The 12,017-nt window shown below is 49.6% G+C and overlaps 1 pseudogene across 1 annotated transcript in view; it reads right to left on the bottom strand.

Annotated features, from left to right (window-relative positions):
- Positions 1 to 6,708: 6,708 nt before the first annotated feature.
- Positions 6,709 to 12,017, bottom strand: part of LOC144507675 (regulator of G-protein signaling 5-like) — a 10,235-nt pseudogene continuing 4,926 nt past the window's right edge. The window contains exons 3-5 of the transcript XR_013500122.1: positions 11,873 to 11,934; positions 9,624 to 9,790; positions 6,709 to 8,425 (exon numbers count right to left, since the gene is read on the bottom strand). The product of XR_013500122.1 is annotated as a regulator of G-protein signaling 5-like (transcript). The remainder of the gene's footprint in view (positions 8,426 to 9,623; positions 9,791 to 11,872; positions 11,935 to 12,017) is intronic.

Raw genomic sequence — 12,017 nt, 5'->3', positions numbered from 1 at the left:
TGATTACCGGGGTTGATAATACACCCCAGCCCCTGCGGTGCCCAGCGGGCATGGAAGGCGCCAACTGCGCCCGTGGACACCGCACGCTCCCTCTGTAGGGAGCCTGGCCGCGAATATAAGGACTCATCAGGCAGTTCATACTCTAGAAAGCCAACCTCATTAGCCTGGCTGCAGATAGATGGATTCCTGATCGGTAAGGGAATTAGGGGTTATGGGGATCAGGCGGGTAAGTGGAACTGATCCACGTCAGATCAGCCATGATCTTATTGAATGGCGGGGCAGGCTCGAGGGGCTAGATGGCCTACTCCTGCTCCTATTTCTTATGTTCTTGTGTTCTTACACGACAGAATTGATCCTGACAATTTTCCTTCCACTCCCGTAACCCTTGCATTCCCACATTGTTTAAAGTTTATTTATTAGTGTCACAAGTAGGCTTACATTAACATTGCAATAAAGTTACCATGAAAATCCCCTAGTCGCCACACTCCTGTTTGGGTTACACTGAGGGAGAATTTAGCACGGCCAGTGCACCCTAACCAGCACGTCCTTCGGACTGTGGGAGGAAACCGGAGCACCCGGAGGAAACCCACGGAGACACGGGGAGAATGTGCAAACTCCACACAGACACTGACCCAAGCCAGGAATTGAACCTGGATCCCTGGAGCTGTGAGGCAGCAGTGCTAACCACCGTGCCACCCTAGCTAGCTGTTCTAGGTAGAAACAGCAATCGAGGCTAATCTGACTTAATCTCTTCAAGCCTTATATGCATTCTGTCATCACAATACGCAGCCAAAAACTACAGTCTCACCTCAATTATTTAAGCACAGCTTTCAAAAACTAAACTCTGCTTGGAAACAGAGCCACACCCAGGAAACTATTCCCCCCCTGTTATCAACTGATTCTTTATCTCCCGGGAAGCTTGGTAAATACGTGGGTTTATGGTTAAGCCTGGGTAAGAGCCGGCACAGACTGAGTGGGCCGAGTGGCCTCCCTCTGTGCTGTAGAGAGATGATTCCATTCCTGCTGGGACGTGGTGCAGTCGGTCAGAGTTGTTATCGTGTTTCTAATTATTGACCATCCTGCCTGTGGTGTAAATGGGAGCAGATGTTTGGGCAGGGGTTCGCTATGTTATAGAATCATAGATTCATAGATTCCTGCAGTGTAGATGGAGGCCATTCGGCCCATCGAGTCTGCACCAACCACAATCCCACCCAGGTCCTATCCCTACAACCCCATGCATTTACCATAGCTAGTCCCCCTGACACTAAGGGGTAATTTAGCATGGCCAATCCACCTAACCTGCACATCTTTGGACACTAAGGGGCAATTTAGCATGGCCAATCCATCAAACCTACACATCTTTGGACACTAAGGAGCAATTTAGCATGGCCAATCCACCTAACCTACACATCTTTGGACACTAAGGGGTAATTTAGCATGGCCAATCCATCAAACCTGCACATCTTTGGACACTAAGGAGCAATTTAGCACGGCCAATCCACCTAACCTACACATCTTTGGACACTAAGGGGCAATTTAGCATGGCCAATCCACCTAACCTGCATATCTTTGGACACTAAGGGGCACTTTAGCATGGCCAATCACCTAACCTGCACATCTTTGGACACTAAGGGGCAATTTAGCATGGCCAATCCGTCAAACCTACACATCTTTGGACACTAAGGGGCAATTTAGCATGGCCAATCCACCTAACCTGCACATCTTTGGACACTAAGGGGCAATTTAGCACGGCCAATCCACCTAACCTGCACATCTTTGGACACTAAGGGGCAATTTAGCATGGCCAATTCGCCTAACCCGCACATCTTTGGACTTTGGGAGGAAACCTGGAGCACCCGGAGGAAACCCACGCAGACACGGGGAGAACATGCAAACTCCACACAAGCAGTGACCCAAGCCGGGAATCGAACCCAGGTCCCTGGAGCATGAGGCAGCAGTGCTAACCACTGTGCCCGGAGGAGCATGTTAGGTGGAATATGTTTGATGCAGGTCCATTGGCCGGGATGTTCTGGCCCTGCCTGCCAAAGGAATCTTCCAGTCCCATCGAAAGTCACTGGACCTCTGGGTGTTGGTGAGCTCAATCTCAAACACTCGGAACAACAGCTAGACCGATACACCCAGCGCAGTACTGAGGGAGTGCTGCACTGCCCAACATGTCCATTCACGTAAGATGCTGAACCGAGGTCCTGCCTACCTTCTCACATTGACAGAAACGATCCGAAACTGTTTCCAGAGAAAAGCAGGAGATGTTCTCGCCGGCATTCTCACTGCTATTTACCTTCCTTCAGCAGCGCCGTCATCCACCTTGTAACTCAAGAGCAACAGAGTTCTGGCTCCAATCCACCGTCTCTGTTCTTGACTTGGTGCCCGTCATTCCGCAACAAATTAATAGAAACCCCACAGTGCAGAAGGAGGCCATTCGGCCCATCCCATCTGCACCAACTTTCTGACAGAGTATCTTCGCCAGGCCCAACCCCCACCCTATCCCTGTAACCCCACACACTTACAATGGCCAATCACTAACCTACACATCTTTGGCTACTAAGGAGCATTCTAGTATGACCAATCCATCTAGCCTGCACATCTTTGGACACTAAGGGGCAATTTACCATGGCCAATCCACCTAACCTGCACATCTTTGGACACTAAGGGGCAATTTACCATGGCCAATCCATCTAACCTGCACATCTTTCGACACTAAGGGGCAATATAGTATGGCCAATCCACCTAACCCGCACATCTTTGGACACTAAGGGGCAATTTAGTATGGCCAATCCATCTAGCCTACACACATTTTGGACTGTGGGGGGAAACCGGAGCACCCGGAGGAAACCCACGCAGACACGGGGCGAGCGTGCAAACTCCACACAAACAGTGACCCAAGTCGGGAATCGAACCTGCGTTCTTGTCTCTGTGAGGCAGCAGTGCTAATCACTGTGCCACCCAGTACTCCAGAACCAATCAGCCAGGGTTCCTGCTCAAAGTCACTATTCAGCGAGTTACAGCCAATGCTCTGGTGAGCAAAGGATGGTGCGGGCGTTCGTAAGTTCAGTTCCAAAGAAGGGTCATATCAGACTCAAAATGTCAACTCTATTGCTGCCGGAGCCTCGAGCTTTTCCAGAACTTTCCATTTTTATTGCAGATTTCCAGAATCGGCAGTATTTTGGGTTTAATGATTAGGCTGGTGCTTGCAAACCCGAATCAGACCACTGGCTCGACCCACTGGCGATGACTGGCACGTGTGTGAAGTAATGGTTTGGAGTGAGTGAGGGTGGAAATAGAGCAACGCTACAGCCAGCGCCTTCAGGAGAAGAGGAGAGAACAGGCAAAAATAAATCAACCACATCCCAGAGGTGTGTTCACCTGACTGGAGAAAGCTCTCCTGGAGAAATGCCTCATCTCAATATCGTGTTACTAAAATCACCTCCGTACACTGGCACACTTCAACAGAGGCACCCTCCCAATCTGTGCCCCGTGGGCACATCCAGTACTCCGAGAGCTCCAATCAGGAGTACGAGCGGTGTGGATGCACAGGCGGATGAGGTGATGGACAAGTTGCAAAGACAGGACCTGGCGGCAGAGCGAGGCGGAGGATTAATTACTGCAATTTACTGCATGCAGACCACACCCTGCTCTGTCTGGATTTCATTTCATTATTCTGCCTCTCTCTCTCTCTCTGCTCTCACCCCTTTCCATCCCTCGTTCTGTTCATTTCCAGTTCTCTTCCTTTCCCTGTCCATCACAACGCTCTGAGAATTGTAGAATCCCTACAGGCCATTCGGCCCATCGAGTCGGCACCACCCCTCTGACAGAGCATCTTACCCAGCCCCCATCCTCGTAACCCTACATGTGAACCCCCTCATTCCCCTAACCTGCACGTCTTTGGACACTAAGGGGCAATTTAGCATGGCCAATCCACCTAACCTGCACATCTTTAGACACTAAGGGGCAATTTAGCATGGCCAATCCACCTAACCTGCACATCCTTCGACACTAAGGGACAATTTAGCATGGCCAATCCACCTAACCTGCACATCTTTAGACACTAAGGGGCAATTTAGCATGGCCAATCCACCTAACCTGCACATCTTTGGACACTAAGGGCAATTTAGCATGGCCAATCCAACTAACCTCCACATCTTTGGACACTAAGGGGCAATTTAGCATGGCCAATCCACCTAACCTGCACATCTTTGGACACTAAGGGACAATTTAGCACAGCCAATCCACCGAACCTGCACATCTTTGGGTTGTGGGAGGAAACCGGAGCACCCGGAGGAAACCCACGCAGACACGGGGAGAATGTGCAAACAGACAGTCACCTGAGGCCGCAATCGAAACCGGATCCCTGTCTCAGGCAGCAGTGCTCAGTGAGTCACGGCCGATGTTCTAATGAGCAACGGATGGTGCGGGCGTTAGTAAGTTCAGTTCCGGAGAAAGGTCATATCGGACTCAAAATGTCAACTCTATTGCTGCCGGAGCCTCGAGCTGTTCCAGAATATTCCATTTTTATTGCAGATTTCCAGAATTGGCAGTATTTTGTATTTTATTATTAGGTTGGTGCTTGCAGGTTGACTTTGAGTGAGCATGGCCAATCCACCTCGGGAAAGCAACCAGCATAATTAAAGACCCCACGCACCCTGGACATTCTCTAGAACATAGAACATAGAACAGTACAGCACAGAACAGGGCCTTCGGCCCACGATGTTGTGCCGAGCTTTACCTGAAACCAAGATCAAGCTATCCCACCCCCTATCATCCTGGTGTGCTCCATGTGCCTATCCAATAACCGCTTAAATGTTCCTAAAGTGTCTGACTCCACTATCACTGCAGACAGTCCATTCCACACCCCAACCACTCTGCGTAAAGAACCTACCTCTGATATCCTTCCTATATCTCCCACCACGAACCCTATAGTTATGCCCCCTTGTAATAGCTCCATCCACCCGAGGAAATAGTCTTTGAACGTTCACTCTATCTATCCCCTTCATCATTTTATAAACCTTTATTAAGTCTCCCCTCAACCTCCTCCGCTCCAGAGAGAACAGCCCTAGCTCCCTCAACCTTTCATCATAAGACCTACCCTCCAAACCAGGCAGCATCCTGGTAAATCTCCTCTGCACTCTTTCCAGCGCTTCCACATCCTTCTTATAGTGAGGTGACTAGAACTACACACAATATTCCAAATGTGGCCTCACCAAGGTCCTGTACAGTTGCAGCATAACCCCATGGCTCTTAAACTCCAACCCCCTGTTAATAAAAGCTAACACACTATAGGCCTTCTTCACAGCTCTATCCACTTGAGTGACAACCTGCAGAGATCTGTGGATATGGACCCAAGCTCTCTCTGTTCCTCCACAGTCTTCAGAACCCTACCTTTGATCCTGTAATCCACATTTAAATTTGTCCTACAAAATGAATCACCTCACATTTATCAGGGTTAAACTCCATCTGCCATTTTTCAGCCCAGCTTTGCATCCTACCTATGTCTCTTTGCAGTCTACAACAGCCCTCCACCTTATCCACTACTCCACCAATCTTGGTGTCATCAGCAAATTTACTGATCCACCCTTCAGCCCCCTCCTCTAAGTCATTAATAAAAATCACAAATAGCAGAGGACCAAGCACTGATCCCTGTGGCACTCCGCTAGCAACCTGCCTCCAGTCCGAAAATTTTCCATCCACCACCACCCTCTGTCTTCGATCAGATAGCCAGTTACGTATCCAATCGGCCAACTTTCCCTCTATCCCACACCTCCTTACTTTCATCATAAGCCGACCATGGGGGACATTATCAAACACCTTACTAAAATCCATGTATATGACATCAACTGCCCTATCCTCATCAACACACTTAGTTACCTCCTCAAAAAATTCAATCAAATTTGTGAGGCACGACTTGCCCTTCACAAATCCGTGCTGACTATCCCGGATTAATCCGCATCTTTCTAAATGGTCGTAAATCCCATCCCTAAGGACCTTTTCCATCAACTTACCAACCACCGAAGTAAGACTAACCGGCCTATAATTACCAGGGTCATTTCTATTCCCTTTCTTAAACAGAGGAACAACATTCGCCATTCTCCAGTCCTCTGGCACCATCCCCGTGGACAGTGAGGACCCAAAGATCAAAGCCAAAGGCTCTGCAATCTCATCCCTTGCCTCCCAAAGAATCCTAGGATATATTTCATCAGGCCCAGGGGACTTATCGACCTTCAGTTTATTCAAAACTGCTAGTACATCCTCCCTCCGAACATCTACTTCCTCCAGCCTATTAGCCTGTAACACCTTCTCTTCCTCAAAAACATGGCCCCTCTCTTCCACCTTCTTCCTTCGGGAAAAAGTTACAAAAGTCTGAGGTCACGTACCAACCGATTCAAGAACAGCTTCTTCCCTGCTGCCGTCAGACTTTTGAATGGACCTACCTCGCATTAAGTTGATCTTTCTCTCCACCCTAGCTATGACTGTAACACTACATTCTGCACCCTCTCCTTTCCTTCTCCCCATGTACTCTATGAACGGTATGCTTTGTCTGTATAGCGTGCAAGGAACAATACTTTTCACTGCATCCCAACACATGTGACAATAATAAATTAAATCAAATCAAAAGATGTTCCTGTATCCCCTTTGTTGGCACATGATGTGTGCCATTCCATGGCAGACAATGAGAGGGGACTTCAGCACAGATATCAGCATGCATTCTTTATTTCAAAATTAACACTAATTAACAACTACTGAGAAACACAGTCCTGGAACGCGCGGTCATACACATCTCTGGTTGCAATGGGTTTATGGTGACATCACTAACACGCAGGCACACCCTTCAACATGGCCGCCTGGGATTGCCAATCCTCTAGGATTGGACAGGAGGCTCCTGGGGTTGAGGATTAATCTCACCAGGACAGTTCTCGGGGCAGTGCCCGGGAAAGAAATGATGGGAGCATTCAAAATAAAAGTGCACAGTGGTTAGCACTGCTGCCTCACAGCGCCAGCGACCTGGGTCCAATTATAGCCTTGGGTGACTGTCTGTGTGGAATTTGCACCATCTCCCCGTGTCTGCGTGGGTTTCCTCCCACAGTCCAAAAGATGTGCGGGTTAGGTGGATTGGCCATGCTAAATTGCTCCTTAGTGTCTAAAGATGTGTAGGTTAGGTGGATTGGCCATGCTAAATTGCCCTTTAGTGTCTAAAGATGTGTAGGTTAGGCAGATTGGCCATGCTAAATTGCCCCTTAGTGTCCAAAGATGTGTAGGTTAGGTGGATTGGCCATGCTAAATTGCCCCTTAGTGTCCCAGGATGCGTAAGTTGGGTGGATTGGCCATGGGAAATGTGCAGCATTACAGAGATAGGGTGGTGGGGTGGGCCTGGGTAGGATGCTCTATTGGAAAGTCAGTGTGAAAGCGATGGGCCGAATGGCCTCCTCCTGCACTGTGGGGATTCTATGATTCTCTGGTTACTGGATGTTGTCCTACCAGTCCCTCTGACTGATACTAGTGCCAAACATTTAAAACCATTCTCAGGTTAGTGAGCATGTGCAACTATGATTGTGCGTGTAAATGCCGTGTTCGTTCATTAAACTAGCTCATAATCTTCGGCCGCACCTGTTGCCCAGGCGATTGGCATGGGGCAGGGTCAGCCTCCGTGTCCAGTATTCCCACCTAATCACCCGAGATCATGACAGGGCAGCACGGTGGCACAGTGGTTAGCACTGCCGCCTCACAGCGCCAGGGACCCGGGTTCGATTCCCGGCTTGGGTCACTGTCTGTGCGAAGTCTACACATTCTCCCCTGCGTGGGTTTCCTCCCAAGGTCCGAAAGACGTGCTGGTTAGGGTGCATTGGCCGTGCTAAATTCTCCCTCAGTGTACCCGAGCAGGCGCCGGAGTGTGGCGACTCGGGGATTTTCACAGTAACTTCATCGCAGTGTTAATGTAAGCCTGCTTGTGACACCGATAAATAAACTTTAAGCTTTGTCCGGCTTTAACCTCCCTTGGAAATCCCGCTCGGGGAAAGGGCCGGGATTGGGTTAGAATTGTTCCCTGCAATGGGACAGGCCCGTTCCTAAAGTAGGCCGGTGCGCATCTCAAAATGGCCGCCGAGATGACACGTCCGCATGATTTGCCTGAACAAAACAAACACAAGCTACAGCAAGTGGCTAAAAGTTAGAGAGAGAGAGCGCGCTAGGCAAAGGTGGAAGGCGTGTCGAGGCCTCACAGGACCTGAGCCAATTGTTTGTCCTTTTAGATATATTTTAGCAACTCCAAGAAATAGTTTGATTTCAGGAACCTGGGAAAGGAATCCTTCTCCATCAGACGGTAGGTTCTCTCCTGGGCCACCTCGAAAGAGGAACTGGTCAGATCAGCCAGGTTCCTGGTAACGGTTTCTCTGGTCAGCGAATCAAGGTTGACCTGCAACAGAGGCAAGAACAGGCCTGAAGGGGGGAAGCAAGAGCGAGTGTTTCCTCGGAAGGAAATCTTCAAATGCAGACATTAAAAATATAACAAAACCTACTCTAACTTATATATCAAAGAAAGGGTTTAATAAAGAAACTTTATTGCTACAAACATCAGGCCTCGTCCTGGGCCAATCCAAGTGCCCCACAATTCCTCGACATGTTCTTATTTATTGTGAGTCAGCTGACCATCACATCATTCTGTAATTGGTTCCATGGTTTATGGGGTCAGCTGACCCTTACAGCTTGTTAGCATTGGCCACATGACATCCAATACAAAGTTGTCACCTGTTACATTCTAACAGTGAGGACGTCACAGGGGAACAGCTTGGTAGAAGGAAAACTAAGCTTTCCTTAAGGAGTGACAATTGATTCCTATGGATACTGCGCTCTTCAAGATTTGTTCTGTTGGGAGTTGGGTCGAATGTGCGCACAGGGCGAAGGAGGTCATGTGGAGAAACCTTCCCTGACCATCATGGTGGATAAACATATCGGGCGGAACCGCCCACCACGGGAATCTAAGCGAGCAGGACACGGACTATCCAAAGGTCTGTTGACCTCGGGCAGGATTTTCCAGCCTCGGGGGCGGGCGTGGCTGGAAAATCCAGCCCAAAAGATGATTTGAACTTGGAATATGATCGTACTAGAATATGAGTGCTGTGCAAAATCCTGATCAAAGGTAGAACCAGATGCCGAAACATTTCTATAAAAATGTTAGTGCTCTGAAGCCAATTCTGTGATTCGCAGACACGGGGAGAACGTGCAAACTCCACACAGACAGTGACCCGAGGCCGGAATCGAACCCGGGTCCCTGGCACTGTGAGGCAGCAGTGCTAACCACTGTGCCACCGTGCCACCCACATGTGTCTGCGTGGGTTTCCTCCGGGTGCTCCAGTTTCCTCCCACAGTCCAAAGATGTGCAGGTTAGGTTGATTGGCCGTGCTAAATTGACCCTAGCGTCAGGGGGGATCGGCAGAGTAAATATATGGTGCTATGGGGATAGGGCCTGGGTGGGATTGTGGTCGGTGCAGACTCGATGGGCCGAATGGCCTCTTTCTGCACTGTAGGGATTCTATGACACTCGGTACCGAGATATTTAGTGAGCCCAGACACCCTCCTCCCATCCTCTTTCCCCAGTGATGGTTCCAATCTACCTCCTTCGGGGCCTGGGCTTTGACAAACTCCTCATAAATCTTCTGGGCTTTGAGAGGGAGCTTGGGGCCGGCCTTTGTGTTCTTGTACTCTTCACAGGCGAGCCAGAAGTCGATGTTCTCCTCGCTGAACTCGGAGCGGAGGAAGGCACGGAACGCAGCCACACCACCTGGAATGAACCATATTGTTCTGCTGTCATTTCCATCCATTTATCACTGCGCAAGAATCCCTCCTGATCCCCCAACATCGGCAATAGGAGCAGGAGTAGGCCATTCAGCCCCACGGGCCTACTCCACCACTCAACGAGGCCACGACTGGTCTGTGACCTCCTTCTTCAAGGTGTCTTGTGTTCGCCAGGGAAAGGGAGATGTTGGGAACATTTGTTCAGGATGAAAAGGGGGATGTTAGTGTTTTGAAATGCGACCATTATATTGGATGCCCCATTGGCTGCCCATAGTCATGTGACCTCTGCCATGAGGCACTCATTCTGCAGAGAGACATCTGACAATGAGGGATGGCACGGTGGCACAGTGGGTTAGCACTGCTGCCTCACAGCGCCAGGGACCCGGGTTCGATTCCCGGCTTGGGTCACTGCCTGTGTGGAGTCTGCACGTTCTCCCCATGTCTGCGTGGGTTTCCTCCGGGTGCTCCGGTTTCCTCCCACAGTCCAAAAATGTGCGGGTTAGGTGGATTGGCCATGCTAAATTGACCCTAGTGTCAGGGGGACTAGCTGGGTAAATATGTGGGGTTACGGGAATAGGGCCTGTGGGATTGTGGTCGGTGCAGACTCGATGGGCCGAATGGCACTGTAGGGATTCTACGAAAGAATTCTCATTGAGAAAACACTGAGAACATACTGCAATCTTTAAACACAAAACATGTAATCCATTGGCCCCCCACCCCTTGAGTCACATGTAGGCCAGACTGGGTAAGGACAGCAGGTTTCCTTCCCTAAAGGACATTAGTGAACCAGATGGGTTTTCACAACAATCGACAATAGTTTCATGGTTATCTTTCTATTCTAGATTTTTATGGGATCCAAATTTCACCATCTGTGGGCTTCGAACCCAAGTCTCCAGAACTTAACCCTGCGTCTCTGGATTCCTAGTCCAGTGACAATACCACAATGCCTCCCATCCCCTCCCCTCCTCTCTTTGGGTTCTGTAAACTTGGCCATCAAATTTTACCATCAAAATCAGGGGTAGCACAGTGGTTAGCACTGCTGCCTCACAGCTCCAGGGACACAGGTTCGATTCCGGCCTCGGGTTGACTGTCTGTGTGGAGTCTGCACGTTCTCCCCGTGTCTGCGTGGGTTTCCTCCGGGTGCTCCGGTTTCCTCCCACAGTCCAAAGATGTGCAGGTTAGGGGGATTGGTCATGCTAAATTGCCCCTTAATGTCTAAAGATGTGTAGGTTAGGTGGATGGGCCATGCTAAATTGCCCCTTAGTGTCCAGAGATGTGTAGGTTAGGAGGATTGGCCATGGTAAGGGTGTGATGTTACGGGGATAGGTTGGGGCTGGTGGGCCTGGATAAAAGTCGATGCTGGCTCAATGGGCTGAATGCCCTCCACTGAAGGGATTCTATTACTTTTTGCTGCCTGTCCACTCACTGTTGACAATTTACATCCCAAAACCTTTTATATCTCTGAGTCCGTAGTTCTCAACTGTTTCTCAAATTACGTACCTGGGCCAGAGAAATGCGTGTCTTACCTTGGGGGAGCCTTGCCTTCGGGGGGGGAGATGGGGAACATGTAGTTTAGGAGGACCCAACCCTCCAGAAAGGAAGAGACTTGGGCTTGTGCTCAGAAAATCTTCACTGAGGGCTATAGCAGGATCAGGGAAGGTGGGAAGGCTCTGCACAAAATGGGTGAAAAATAGGGGAGGTGGTGGCTGGGTGGTATTATCACTGGACTATTCATCCAGAAACTCAGCGAATGTTCTGGGGAGCCGGGTTCGAATCCCACCACGGCAGAGGGTGGAATTTGAAATCAATAAAAAATATCTGGAATTAAGAATCTACTGATGACCATAAAACCATTGTTGGAAAAACCCATCTGTTTCACTAATGTCCTTTAGGGAAGGAAATCTGCCGTCCTTACCCGGTCTGGCCTACATGTGACTCCAGAGCCACAGCAATGTGGTTGACTCTCAACTGCCCTCAGGCAACTAGAGATGGGCAATAAATGTTGGCCCAGCCGGCGACGCCCGTGTCCCAGGAATGAATTCAAACAAAGATTGGAGTTGGTGCTTACGTTTGTTGGCCAGAAGCTTCTCGAAGAGCTGTCCTCCTCTCCGAGCATCCTCACTGCTGGGCCTGGGAGGGACGATGACAAGAGATTGAGAAGATATTAATATTCGTACCTCACGTCCCTGTAAGGGTCCGACGCGGGCTGCGCT

Source organism: Mustelus asterias, chromosome 19 (assembly GCF_964213995.1).
Source record: "Mustelus asterias chromosome 19, sMusAst1.hap1.1, whole genome shotgun sequence".
NCBI lineage: Eukaryota > Metazoa > Chordata > Chondrichthyes > Carcharhiniformes > Triakidae > Mustelus > Mustelus asterias.
This window is presented reverse-complemented; position numbering and strand designations above follow the sequence as displayed.